Source organism: Pseudophryne corroboree, chromosome 1 (genome assembly GCF_028390025.1).
Source record: "Pseudophryne corroboree isolate aPseCor3 chromosome 1, aPseCor3.hap2, whole genome shotgun sequence".
In the NCBI taxonomy this organism is placed as follows: domain Eukaryota; kingdom Metazoa; phylum Chordata; class Amphibia; order Anura; family Myobatrachidae; genus Pseudophryne; species Pseudophryne corroboree.
In genome coordinates, this window is record NC_086444.1 from 929252316 (window position 1) to 929267788 (window position 15473).

Below are 15473 nucleotides of genomic sequence, written 5' to 3' on the forward strand. Positions count from 1 at the left end.
TTTCAGGGGGCTGCAAATATCTTTATTCTGAGGACCAGCAGTATTATAGGAGGAGTACAGTGCAGAGTTTTGCTGACCAGTGACCACCAGTATTATACGTTCTCTGCCTGAAAAACGCTCCATATCTGTGCTCAGTGTGCTGCATATATCTGTGCTCACACTGCTTTATTGTGGGGACTGGGGACCAGCAGTATTATATAGGAGGAGTACAGTGCAGAGTTTTGCTGACCAGTGACCACCAGTATTATACGTTCTCTGCCTGAAAAACGCTCCATATCTGTGCTGCATTGTAGTATATAGTAGGAGTACAGTGCATAATTTTGCTGACCACCAGTATATAATATATAGGAGTACGGTACAGAAGGCCACTGCTCTACCAACATCTGTGTCGTCAAGTATACTATCCATCCATACCTGTGGTGCATTTCAGTTTTGCACAGTTTGCTGACCACCAGTATATAATATAAAGCAGTACGGTACAGTAGGCCACTGCTCTACCTACCTCTGTGTCGTCAAGTATACTATCCATCCATACCTGTGGTGCATTTCAGTTTTGCACAGTTTGCTGACCACCAGTATATAATATATAGCAGTACGGTACAGTAGGCCACTGCTCTACCTACCTCTGTGTCGTCAAGTATACTATCCATCCATACCTGTGGTGCATTTTAGTTTTGCACAGTTTGCTGACCACCAGTATATAATATATAGCAGTACGGTACAGTAGGCCACTGCTCTACCTACCTCTGTGTCGTCAAGTATACTATCCATCCATACCTGTGGTGCATTTCAGTTGTGCGCAGTATATATAGTAGTAGGCCATTGCTATTGATACTGGCATATCATTTTACACATTAAAAAATGGAGAACAAAAATGTGGAGGGTAAAATAGGGAAAGATCAAGATCCACTTCTACCTCGTGCTGAAGCTGCTGCCACTAGTCATGGCCGAGACGATGAAATGCCATCAACGTCGTCTGCCAAGGCCGATGCCCAATGTCATAGTAGAGAGCATGTAAAATCCAAAACACAAAAGTTCAGTAAAATGACCCAAAAATCAAAATTAAAAGCGTTTGAGGAGAAGCGGAAACTTGCCACTATGCCATTTTCGACACGGAGTGGCAAGGAACGGCTGAGGCCCTGGCCTATGTTCATGGCTAGTGGTTCAGCTTCACATGAGGATGGAAGCACTCATCCTCTCGCTAGAAAAATGAAAAGACTTAAGCTGGCAAAAGCACAGCAAAGAACTGTGCGTTCTTCTAGATCAAAATTTCCAAGGAGAGTCCAATAGTGTCGGCTGCTATGCCTGACCTTCCCAACACTGGACGGGAAGAGGTGGCGCCTTCCACCATTTGCACGCCCCTGCAAGTGCTGGAAGGAGCACCCGCAGTCCAGTTCCTGATAGTCAAATTGAAGATGTCACTGTTGAAGTACAGTAGGATGAGGATATGGGTGTTGCTGGCGCTGAGGAGGAAATTGACAAGGAGGATTCTGATGGTGAGGTGGTTTGTTTAAGTCAGGCACCCGGGGAGACACCTGTTGTCCATGGGACGAATAAGGCCATTGACATGCCTGGTCAAATTACAAAAAAAATCACCTCTTCGGTGTGGAATTATTTTAACACAAATGCGGACAACAGGTGTCAAGCCGTGTGTTGCCTTTGTCAAGCTGTAATAAGTAGGGGTAAGGACGTTAACCACCTCAGAACATCCTCCCTTATAAGTCACCTGCAGCGCATTCATCATAAGTCAGTGACAAGTTCAAAAACTTTGGATGACAGCGGAAGCAGTCCACTGACCACTAAATCCCTTCCTCTTGTAACCAAGCTCCTGCAAACCACACCACCAACTCCCTCAGTGTCAATTTCCTCCTTACACAGGAAAGCCATTAGTCCTGCAGGCCATGTCACTGTCAAGTCTGACGAGTCCTCTCCTGCCTGGGATTCCTCCAATTCATCCTTGAGTGTAATGCCTACTGCTGCTGGCGCTGCTGTTGTTGCTGCTGGGAGTCGATCGTCATCGCAGAGGGGAAGTCGGAAGACCACTTGTACTACTTCCAGTAAGCAATTGACTGTCCAACAGTCCTTTGCGAGGAAGATGAAATATCACAGCAGTCATCCTGCTGCAAAGCGGATAACTCAGGCCTTGGCAGCCTGGGCGGTGAGAAACGTGTTTCCGTTATCCACCGTTAATTCACAGACAACTACAGACTTGATTGAGGAACTGTGTCCCCGGTACCAAATACCATCTAGGTTCCATTTCTCTAGGCAGGCGATACCAAAAATGTACACAGACCTCAGAAAAAGTGTCACCAGTGTCCTAAAAAATGCAGTTGTACCCAATGTCCACTTAACCACGGACATGTGGACAAGTGGAGCAGGGCAGACTAAGGACTATATGACTGTGACAGCCCACTGGGTAGATGTATTGCCTCCCGCAGCAAGAACAGCAGCGGCGGCACCAGTAGCAGCATCTCGCAAACGCCAACTCGTTCCTAGGCAGGCTACGCTTTGTATCACCGCTTTCCAGAAGAGGCACACAGCTGACAACCTCTTACGGAAACTGAGGAACATCATCGCAGAATGGCTTACCCCAAATGGACTCTCCTGGGGATTTGTGACATCGGACAACGCCAGCAATATTGTGCATGCATTACATCTGGGCAAATTCCAGCACGTCCCATGTTTTGCACATACATTGAATTTGGTGGTGCAGAATTATTTAAAAAACGACAGGGGCGTGCAAGAGATGCTGTCGGTGGCCCGAAGAATTGCGGGCCACTTTTGGCATTCAGCCACCACGTGCCGAAGACTGGAGCACCAGCAAACACTCCTGAACCTGCCCTGCCATCATCTGAAGCAAGAGGTGGTAACGAGGTGGAATTCATCCCTCTATATGCTTCAGTGGATGGAGGAGCAGCAAAAGGCCATTCAAGCCTATACATCTGCCTACGATATAGGCAAAGGAGGGGTAATGCACCTGACTCAAGCGCAGTGGAGAATTATTTCAACGTTGTGCAAGGTTCTGCAACCCTTTGAACTTGCCACAGGTGAAGTCAGTTCAGACACTGCCAGCCTGAGTCAGGTCATTCCCCTCATCAGGCTTTTGCAGAAGAAGCTGGAGACATTGAAGGAGGAGCTAAAACAGAGCGATTTCGCTAGGCATGTGGGACTTGTGGATGGAGCCCTTAATTCGCTTAACCAGGATTCACGGGTGGTCAGTCTGTTGAAATCAGAGCACTACATTTTGGCCACCGTGCTCGATCCTAGATTTAAAACCTACGTTGGATCTCTCTTTCCGGCAGACACAAGTCTGCAGAGGTTCAAAGACCTGCTGGTGAGAAAATTGTCAAGTCAAGCGGAAAGTGACCCGTCAACAGCTCCTCCTTCACATTCTCCCACAACTAGGGGTGCGAGGAAAAGGCTAAGAATTCCGAGCCCACCCACTGGCGGTGATGCAGGGCAGTATGGAGCGAGTGCTGACATCTGGTCCGGACTGAAGGACCTGCCATCGATTACTGACATGTCGTCTACTGCCACTGCATATGATTCTGTCACCATTGAAAGAATGGTGGAGGATTATATGAGTGACCGCATCCAAGTGGGCACGTCAGACAGTCCGTACGTATACTGGCAGGAAATAGAGGCAATTTGAAGGCCCTTGCAGAAACTGGCTTTATTTTACCTAAGTTGCCCACCCTCCAGTGTGTACTCCGAAAGAGTGTTTAGTGCAGCCGCTCACCTTGTCAGCAATCGGCGTACGAGGTTACTTCCAGAAAATGTGGAGAAGATGATGTTCATCAAAATGAATTATAATCAATTCCTCCGTGGAGACATTTACCAGAAATTGCCTCCAGAAAGCACACAGGGACCTGAGAATGGTGGATTCCAGTGGGGACGAATTAATAATCTGTGAGGAGGGGGATGTACACAGTGAAAGGGGTGAGGAATCGTACGATGAGGAGGAGGTGGACATCTTGCCTCTGTAGAGCCAGTTTGTGCAAGGAGAGATTGATTGCTTCTTTTTTGATGGGGGCCCAAACCAACCAGTCATTTCCGTCACAGTTGTGAGGCAGACCCTGTCGCTGAAATGATGGGTTTGTTAAAGTGTGCATGTCCTGTTTATACAACATAAGGGTGGGTGGGAGGGCCCAAGGACAATTCCATCTTGCACCTCTTTTTTCTTTCATTTTTCAAGCGACCTTGTTGCACCTCTTTTTTTCTTTACATCATGTGCTGTTTGGGGACTATTTTTTTGAAGTGCCATCCTGTCTGACACTGCAGTGCCACTCCCAGATGGGCCAGGTGTTTGTGTCGGCCACTTGGGTCGCTTAGCTTAGTCACACAGCTACCTCATTACGCCTCTTTTTTTCTTTGCATCATGTGCTGTTTGGGGACTATTTTTTTGAAGTGCCATCCTGTCTGACACTGCAGTGCCACTCCTAGATGGGCCAGGTGTTTGTGTCGGCCACTTGGGTCGCTTAGCTTAGTCATCCAGCGACCTCGGTGCAAATTTTAGGACTAAAAATAATATTGGGGGTAATTCCAAGTTGATCGCAGCAGGACATTTTTTAGCAGTTGGGCAAAACTATGTGCACTGCAGGGGAGGCAGATATAACATGTGCAGAAAGAGAGAGATTTGGGTGTGGTGAGTTCAATGTGCAATCTAAATTGTAGTGTAAAAATAAAGCAGCCAGTATTTACCCTGCACAGAAACAAAATAACACACCCAAATCTAACTCTCTCTGCAAATGTTATATCTGCCCCCCCCCCCTGCAGTGCACATGGTTTTGCCCAACTGCTAAAAAATTTCCTGCTGCGATCAACTTGGAATTACCCTCATTGTGAGGTGTGAGTTGTTCAGAATAGACTGAAAATGATTGGAAATTATGGTTATTGAGGTTAATAATACTATGGGATCAAAATGACCCCCAAATTCTATGATTTAAGCTGTTTTTGAGGGGTTTTTGTAAAAAATCACCTGAATCCAAAACACACCCGAATCTGACAAAAAAATTTCAGGGAGGTTTTGCCAAAACGCGTCCGAATCCAAAACACGGCCGCGGAACCGAATCCAAAACCAAAACACAAAACCCGAAAAATGACCGGTGCACATCACTACTGATCGTACAGCTGAACTTGAGGCCTAATTCAGACCCTGTCCCATGCACGTACGCCGATACGTGCATGTGCAAGGTCCTAAACTGCACTCTCTTCAGAACACAGTTTAAGACCTGGATGGGGGCGGGAACAGGGCGTCAACGCCACATTGCTGGGGCAGGTCGCAGCACTTGTGTGACATCACACGCAGCAGCCCAAAACACGGTGGGTAGCTGTCTGCCTTTGCAGGCTGCATAGGCAGCGGGCTACTCAAACCATGTGAAAGCATTGCCACAGTGCGATGCTTTCGCATGTCTGTGTGCGGGAAGGTGGCAGGACTTGGCATGCGGGTGGACTTGCCCTGTGCTGGGCATGACCCTGCATGTCAGAGAAAATGATCGTAGATGTGTGTTGTTTCGCACATCTACAATCAGGTCTGAATCACCCCCTTGATTACATATTGGACCAATTTAATGAGCGACTGTATTGGTCATCAATTAAAAAATTTAAAAAACTCATTGCAGCCAATAATTACTAGTAAAAATGGATGCTGCCAATGTAATTGCTATTAATTTCCCATGAAGGCATGTATGCAATTGTGATCCTTTGTAACCAGCCCCCTTCCCTCCCTCACTGTGTCCTCTTACCTCCCTGGATGGGACCTTTCCCGCTTCACTTGCAGACAGTGTTCAGCAAGGCACAGTACACCTTCCACCTGCCTCCATGCTATACAATCAGATCGTCCTCCATCATCAGACGATCCTTATCTCCCAGCACACTGTCTGAAGCAGATGAAGGGGAAAGTAACCCCTGCAGTGCCAGGCCTAGCTACAGCAGCCTTATGTTTACCTACTGTGTGTGTGCATGCAGAGCATGCAGGGTGTCTGATGTGTTATACATAAATCAGGTGCACTCACACGATCCTTAGGGATGATGACTCCCACCACATACAGTGTCAGTTCCTGTGCTCCCACCCTGGGCCCTGGCTATAGGAATGGCAGTAAAGAGTTAACAGCAGGAACTGCAGGAGGGGGCGATGAATAGGCAGTGGGCTGCACACAACCCGGCTCAACTGTGGCCGTGCAGATCAGATGTCAGTGACGCTGGTGAGCGAGTAGCTCACCTCTGACCACCCTGGCAGCGCTGTCCAGCCACAACAGCCCCAACACAGCAAATGGCAATGGAAACAGGTGTGCATGTCACATCGTTTCAACTAACACACAGCTTGAGCACAGCAGCCGCAGACACTGCTCCCGGCTAACGTCACCCGGAAGTGGCAGCTAGCTGGAGCAGATAAAAGCTTCTGTGTTGTGTTCCAGCTGCTGGAATGCAAACCCAGAAGCACGGTGGCCAGCAGCAAGCATCAGCTGGCCCATGGATGTTTGCATGGGACCGGCCTAGCAGGGACTTGCATGGTGTCCCGCTGGGCCAATCTGCCCCATGTGGATGACTAAGCTAAGCGACACAAGTGGGTGGCACAAACACGTGGCACATCTAGGAGTGGCACTGCAGTGGCAGACAGGATGGCAGTTCTACAAACTATGCCCAAAAAATGCTCCAAAGAGCACAAAATGCAAAGAAAAGAAGTGCAAGATGGCATTGTCCTTGGGCCCTTCCACCCACCCTTATGTTGTATAAACAGGACATGCACACTTTAACAAACCAATAATTTCAGTGACAACGACTGCGACACCTGTGGCTGAAATGATTGGTTTGTTTGGGCCCCCACAAAAAGAAGAAGCAATTTATCTCTCCCTGCACAAACTGGCTCTACAGAAGCAAGATGTTGTCATCATCCTCTGATTCCTCACCCCCATCACTGTGCACATCACCGTCTTCACAGATTATTCATTTGTCCCCGCTGGAATCCACCATCACAGGTCCCTCTGTACTTTGTGGAGGTAATTGCTGGTAAAGGTCTTCCCCATGGAATTTGTGAACATCATCTTTTCCACATTTCGGGGAAGTAACCTCCTATGCCAATTGCTGACTAGGTTTCCAGCTGCGCTAACAACTCTTTCTGAGTATACACTGGAGGGTGGGAAACTTAAGTAAAACAAAGCCAGTTTGTGCAAGGGTCTCCAAGTTGTCTCTTTTTCCTGCCAGTATTTAAACAGACTGTCTGACATGCCATTATGGATGCTATCACTGAAATAATCAGCAACCATTCTTTGAATGGTGACAGCATACATATGTTTCATATGGTACAGCAACAGTGTTGCACAAATGAATCAGAAATATATTTTTTGCTCTGGATCACACACAGAGGATATGTCATATATAGCAGTAGTGTACGGCAACCACTTTACTAGTAGTCAGAGTGATGCACCAATAGAAATATTTTTTTTTTTGATCACACACAAATATATAGCAGTTGTGTACTGCAGTACTGGTAGTTGTCACTGAGTGACGCACCAATAGAAATATATTTTTTGCTCTGGATCACACACAGAGGATATATAGCAGTAGTGTACAGTAGTGCACAGCCCCTTATAGACAGAGAATACCTGGTCATATACATACACAGCCAAAGTATACTACTATGCAGAGACCTAACACAGTGACAGCACACCCAACTCAACTCTCCTGCAAAAAAAAACCCTGTGCTCTCTCCTGCCTCCTCTGCACTCTCCTGCCCCCCTCCTTACTGTGCACCGGAGTGAAGATGGCGCGGCTCACCAGGACTATATATAGAATCCGTGAGATCTGACAGCAGGATGATGATTCTTTGCATCGTTTTCAGATCTAAGTTAGGCACGCAGAACTGAGCCTGACTCGGATCCGGGCTCGGATCTCAAAGTTCAGGGGTTTTTTGATTCTCAGGGAACTGAACCCGTTCATCCCTATTTTTTAAGCTAAAAAATACCAGCCAGTTATTTAATAAAAATATCCCTGTAAGCACTAAAGGCGAGTTGTTTCCGCTGCATATTGGAGGAGGTTTTCACATGGTAGATGCTAGATCCAAGGACCTCTAATGTCAGTGGGAAGAGCATGGACAGTGGGATAGCACTTTCACTATCCACGTCAACAACTACTCCATTTATTAACCCTGTAGCATGGTGAGTGAAGCGATCCTGCGAGGGTACATTATGGGTACCATGTTCTGACCTTGCTCCTCTCCCTGGTGATGTCAGAGATCCTTTAGCCAACTTGGATTTAGTCATTTTTCACATTTGTGATAGACCCCTCTTGAGAAGGTGAAACTGCTCATGCGCACAGTGTCAGGTTTGGGAGACATTCAGCGGCTGCAGGAGAGGGATCATATGATCTCTCTCTCCTGCAAGTAAAGCCTACATAGTAGGCATAAGCTGTTAGCACATAGCAGCAATTCATAACATTTTGCAGAAACTGTAGTTTCTATATAATATTGTGAAAAAATGCTTGAGAAATAGGCCCCTTACTGTGACTGTGAACAGTATGGACTGGGGAAGTGTGAATGCATGCTGCATGTGGTAGGCCTAGTACTTTCTATACGTAGGGAGACACAATGGTGAATGGATGCTGCGTGCATTTAGTGCTGAGCTTACTCGCAGACTGATGAAAAATGTAGTCATGCACACCTCCCCAAAATGTCATACTACAGGTGGTGTTAGCATTTAGAAAGAACAACAACAAATAGCAGCGCTAGTGAAGTGGTAAATTAATGAATTATAATAGGAAGGATTGAGTGATGAATATTTCACATTTAATGGGGTATAAAATTAGAACAAAATAAAACCATATATATGTAGAGAATTCATAACAATAGACATTAAAAAATTTTTAAATAGGGTCAGAGTAGTTACTGCCAATGTCAATGTATCACGTTGGCAGTAACTACTCTTTTTGTTGTTGTTCTTTCTGTATTGTATGGTTTGGGCGTGACTATCCCAAACGTTTTTAGCAGCAGCATTAGAGCCACAGTACCCATCAGCGTCCGATTTTCCATTTTCTTGGTAACTCTTTTTCTGGTGTTAGCAATCAGAAGGCCATGCTCTCTTTGGTGCTTACAAAAAGTCCAGAAGCAGAATATGACAAGGGCCCTCATTCTGAGTTGTTCGCTCGCTAGCTGCTTTTAGCAGCATTGCACACGCTAGGCCGCCACCCTCTGGGAGTGTATCTTAGCTTAGCAGAATAGCGAACGAAAGATTAGCAGAATTGCTACTAAATAATTATTTGCAGTTTCTGAGCAGCTCCAGACCTACTCACAGATTGCGATCTGCTCAGTCCATTCAGTTCCTGGTTTGACGTCACAAACACGCCCTGCGTTCGGCTAGCCACTCCCCCATTTCTCCAGACACTCCCGCGTTTTTCCCTGACACGCCTGCGTTTTTTTGTAAACGCCGGGAAAACGCTGAGTTACCACCCAGAAACGCCCCTTTCCTGTCAATCATTCACCGATCAGCAGTGCGACTGAAAAGCGCTGCAGAATCCACAGCAAATCTGCTAAGTTTTTAGTTAAATAACTAAGCGCATGCGCCCTGCGTGCCTTGCGCATGCGCAGTTTGCAACAAATCGCAGCATAGCGAAAATCGGCAACGAGCGAACAAATCGGAATGACCCCCAATGTTGGGAAGTATGCTACTTGTGTCACATATACAGTGAGTCATATAGTGGGAGGGGGGCCCAAAGCATACTTTTGCACCGGGGCCCACCACTCGCTAGTTCCGCCACTGGTGAGATTGATGTTGCCTACTGTATTTTAGCAGAGCTGTGGGGAATAGATGCGCATGTGCACAGGGTTCATTCCTGGAAGAGCGGGACAGTAGGCATGCCAGCAGCACAGTGACGGCAAATGGGAGTCGTGGCTCGTGATTGTGGCATTCTCGTGAAAGCCAACATCGGGAAGATTACATTTTACCTCATTTTTGGATCCGAGTCTGGCAGGCAAACCCGAGCCCGGGGTCGGAAGTACTCAGAAGTACTCAGAATTTCCAGTTTCAGGGGTGTTTGGTCTTCCAAAAACTGGACCAACACATCTATAATTATTACTGAAATGTATTACTAATAGTATTTGCAAAACAACACCAGATATTCCAATATTGATAGGCTATGCCTGCCACAGAAACAAAAGGTTAAAAGCTGCAGTAATTTTAGCATTTCTGTGAAAGCATGGATTAATGACATTTCCTGTTCCTTCTTTCACAAGGCATGACCACAAAGCATCACAGCTTTAAGTGGTGCACAGTTTCATTTGTAAAGATTGCTGCCTGCAAATCTCATTGTCATTAACCATATTTCTTTTTTACCGCAGAATTAATTGCAATTTGTGCAGATCAGGAAATATCATGAGTAGATAAAGACAGGGCAGGAGGTCTCCCATTAAGTCTCATTGTGAATTATATTATGCCTGAACCATCATCATGTCACTTGCAAATGCTGTAACAGTGTATAAGTGCCTCACTTGGTGATATAGGTGAAACCACATAAGATAATTAAAACTGTCCTTTTTCCAAACCAATGAAAAGTCTTCTTTCAGAGAAAGTTTTTGAATGTGTGTGACTGTGCATACGGTTGCGTTCGTGCTTGTCTTTGAGATTGTCAGCAATCATTGTAAAAAGATAATTGTCTTAAACTGAGACAACCAGCTTTTATAACTGTTCTTTAAAACTGAAACACTCATTGCCTTTCCAATTATTTAATTTGCCTAGGCTATCCCAGAATTCTCTTGAGTTCTCATACTGTATATGCTTCTTACAATGAAGTGCTAAAAGTTAGCTACTTATTTATACTTTGTTATAACTATGGCCCTCATTCCGAGTCGTTCGCTCGTTATTTTTCATCGCATCGCAGTGAAAATCCGCTTAGTACGCATGCGCAATATTCGCACTGCGACTGCGCCAAGTAATTGTACAATGAAGATAGTATTTTTACTCACGGCTTTTTCTTCGCTCCGGCGATCGTAGTGTGATTGACTGGAAATGGGTGTTACTGGGCGGAAACACGGCGTTTTAGGGGCGTGTGGATGAAAACGCTACCGTTTCCGGAAAAAACGCAGGAGTGGCTGGAGAAACGGGGGAGTGTCTGGGCGAACGCTGGGTGTGTTTGTGACGTCAAACCAGGAACGACAAGCACTGAACTGATCGCAGATGCCGAGTAAGTGTGGAGCTACTCTGAAACTGCTAAGTAGTTTGTAATCGCAATATTGCGAATACATCGTTCGCAATTTTAAGAAGCTAAGATTCACTCCCAGTAGGCGGCGGCTTAGCGTGTGTAACTCTGCTAAAATCGCCTTGCGACCGATCAACTCGGAATGAGGGCCAATATGTGCATGATGTGAATTTACAAACTGTTTATGCATCCTAGAACATTATTCACCTTAGTATTCATTTGCTGGACACTATGTGCTGAAAATCAGTACTGTATGTTGCCAACTAGTATTTCTAAATCTTTTGTGAACTCATGGTTATGGTGTATGTGCAAACCTGTATCTGTTCAATTCTGCTAAAGGCACCAGAACAGGGGCATTCAACATGTGGTCCTCTGTGGAACTACACATCCCATCATGCTCTACCTCTGTTTTGCTCATCATGTATGATAAAACAGTGTCAGGGCATGCTAGGATGTGTAGCTTCACAGTAGCTGGATGGCCACAAGTTGAATCCCCTGATTTAGACACAACAGAAAATATGATAACCTTACTTCTATTTTATCTACAAGTTCATTAATAAAATGATTGAAAGGACAACACAGATCATTTGTGTATACCTCTAGTCATCTTAGTCCAGCTTCAGTAGGTTTCTTTATCTCTCTTTATCAGTATTTCTCACAATACGCATCCCAGAGGTGGATGGAATGTGTTAAAAATCACCGCAAGTTGCAATGCGATAATTCAATACATTGCAGAGATGTATCAATTATCGCATGCAGGGACAGAGCTTGTGAGAAAGCTCTGCCCCTGCAAAGCACTCCGCACACTTCTCAGGGTATTTTCATAAAAAATACATGGAGTATGTACTGCGCATGAGCCACTGCTGCCAACGCTGCTGTCACTGCTGCCGTTGGTTCACCCACTTTGAACTTACCCAGTGATTGGTGTCCCAGTGTGCTCTTGCGGCTCCATTCATTTGATTGCTGGCTTCCAGCTATGTGATCCATCATCTCTCTAAAATGCTTACCGTAAACTGAGATGCCTGTTTACAACAGACACCAGATGATCAAGGTTACACAGTGCAGAAAGCCGGCATTCAGATGACTGAAGGCATGGAGGAGCTCACCAGGGACACCGATCACCAGGGTCTGTAAGTATATGTATTTTAATAGTGATAGACACACATGGCTGATCACAGGCACTGGCTCCGGACTCTGCTCTGTCTATCACAGCAGAGAATTGAGCTAGGAACTGCATGGAACCTGTGGATAATGCAGTCCGAATATAGTGTTTTTATCACTGTGCTCAACACAAAAGAAAGGTCCATAAGTGCTGTTAGATTCAGATATAGATGTCCCAGATGGGTCTTCCTGTATGCTTCAACAGACAGGGAGGATAACAAGGAAATCTGTTTCATCAATATTTAATACTATATCTTCATCTTAGCTGCTGAAACGGATTCAGTATGCTTTACCAGCAGACAGGTTGCGGGGCGAGCGTTAAGAGTCCCCTTGCAGGCTCGCTGCACTCGCCATGCTGCAGGCTCAGTGGCTCGATGCACTCACCACACAGGATCTATTCCCACTCTATGAGTGTCGTGGATACCCACGAGTGGGAATAGCCCTGCCACGCTGGGATTCTGGCTGGTGGCATTGCCAGCTGGCGGGATTCTGGTGTTGGTATCCTGACCGTCGGGATCCTGACAGCCAGAAAATTGACTGCATACCACTGAAACCTATTGACTCACCTCATATCAGTGCGATGCCTTTACATAAATGTTTCTTATACACATTCCTTTTTATTTTCACTTCACAGGTAACATGTTCAGCTTTCTCAAAAGAGTAACACTCACCAAGGATAATACAGTATCCAGACTCTAAGTCGACACGTATCGGTCAACATTGAGTAGGTCGATGCAGGAAATAGGTAGACACAGCCATTAGGTTGACATTAACAAGGTCGAGATTGAAAAGGTCGACATGAGTTTTTAAAAAAATGTGTAACTTTTTCATACTTTACGATCCAGGTGGACTACAATTGGGAATGGTAACCTGTGCTAAGCGCAGCAGTAATGGAGTATTAATTGAGGTTCCCCGTCACTTTATGATGAAAACGACACCAAAAAAACATAAAAAACTCATGTCAACCTTTTCCATGTCGACCTTGTTCATGTTGACCCAGTCACTGTCGACCTATAGGTGTCAAACTAATGTGTGTCGACCTAGACACTGTCGACCTTGAGTCCCATACCCAGATAAAACTGCTACGTCCATCAAAAGGTTTCTTTATACAGACTTCCCCCATGGATAGTGTCACGATCCTAGGCACGGCAATTCCCCAGATACGCCAATCTGCGAATCCCTGCCACATGACACCGTTACTGGATACCTGAACGCAAGCATTCATTTCAACATGGTCACTGCCACCAGACAAAGTACAAACATTTAGTACAGGGATGAGGAACCCTCTGGCCCTCCAGCTGTTGTTGAATTACACATACCATCATGCCTTGCTACACTTTTGCTATTTGGCCATGCTAAAATTGTTGCATTGCTTGCTAGGATGTGTAGATAACAACAGTTGGAGGGCCGAAGGTTCCCCATCCATGGTTTAGGGTATGACCAAAGGCAAACTTATGGCTTTTGCCTGAACCCAGAATTATTAATATTTTGGTAAAGCCTCTTTCAGAGAGTTGGTTTGGGTACACAACAGAAAACCAGAGCTAAAATTAGATCATTTAGTTTAAGTAAAACACTTCAAAGCTTTTGATAAAGAAAATAAAGTTACAAGATATAATGATAAAAACTCAAAGTCACATGAGTAGAGACAGTTTCAAGAAAAATAAAAGTAGGGAGATAAACCCACCAATCCTAACACATGCAGAGTGTAGGGATGGGATAAAGTGAAGCCTCTTCAGATATTCGGGACATTACAGAGCCAGAATGCTTCTCCTGACTTGCTTCTTTGATAATGCACACTTGCAGTCTGTGAGTGGTGTATATAAGAACTCAAACTGCATTCCCCCTTCAGCCCCCCTCCCTCTGGGTTCATTTTAACTTTTCCAAGCAGAGAAGGTATTGAGTGTCAGCTCATACTGGGCTTCCCAGCCACTCTCTCAGGGGCGAATGGCCTTATCTCCTAATAGCCTTTGAAACTGTGACCATGGTTCTTGTTTAAACAAATGGCCAGTTCTGAGAAGAGCAAACGAAGAGTAAAGAAGACTCTTTTTTGGGTGCACTCTTATTAAGTATGTATTTATGAAATTTGTTAAAACATACAATTTTTATTATATTTAATTAAAATATTGTCCGTATCCACTCATATTGCATTTGTAGGAGGAACAAGTCAAAAAATGGGGTTATGTCCTGGTTTGATCTATCCCAATATAGACTGGCATGGGGGTGTAGATATATTAACCATACACCTGTTCTCATGCCATACCAGTACAAGCTGTGCTTGTTTTAATGGGACCAAAATAGGTCATGCAAAAATATGTATCAGTTACACCGGGATTATGTGTACCAAATAAACTATCTCGTCTAGTCTTAGCCACTTAAGCCCTCAATGGGTACTTGATAGGATAGAACTGAAAAGATTAGGTTCTATTGAGTCTCGCCTAAGAAGATGATGGTTAAGGAGACCAAAAATTGGTGATATACCGATGTTCTTGCCTGAATAGAATCAAGAAAATTGTATGAGATGGGAAGGAAGAAGTAGTGGTGATACTGCTGTTGGTATTCGAGTTTTGATTTGGAACAACCTCAGATTACTACACTGGGTATTCTTTGAGGGTCACCCCTCAAATACTGACCCAGCCCATCACCGTTTTGCTTCCAAGATCAGACGAGATTGGGCTCTAGCGGTGAGGTATGGTAGTAACCTATGAATGAGGAGTTCCACTCACCAATGAGAGTGCACCTATTTAATAGATTTAAGGAAGAAGTGTGGATCTGCTGTCCTGTTAGACCTGGGATTGCTCCCAGGAATCATGGATGAGAGTCCACGAAAATAGAAAAGGTATTGAATTCTTTATAAGAAATAAGAAAGTAACATAGTGCATAGATTCAGGCAATTTATAGACAAAATGTGCATGTAAAATTGCAGATAAGTTTGCACATCAGTATTATCTATGGTATATATTCACACTGAAAACCCAGCAAAAATGCCCTTTTCTGGGTGAGGATTTCATCCAAAACACTTTCATTTAAATATATAGGTAATATATCCAAGGGTGCTATCAAGTGAGGTCTCAGATACAATGTATCAAATATTGTCTGACGAGCAAAAAGAATAATATTATATCAGG

General features: G+C 44.9%; 1 pseudogene; it reads right to left on the reverse strand.

The window, feature by feature from the left end:
- Positions 1-14930: 14930 nt before the first annotated feature.
- Positions 14931-15048, reverse strand: LOC134945660 (5S ribosomal RNA; annotated as a pseudogene).
- Positions 15049-15473: the final 425 nt, after the last annotated feature.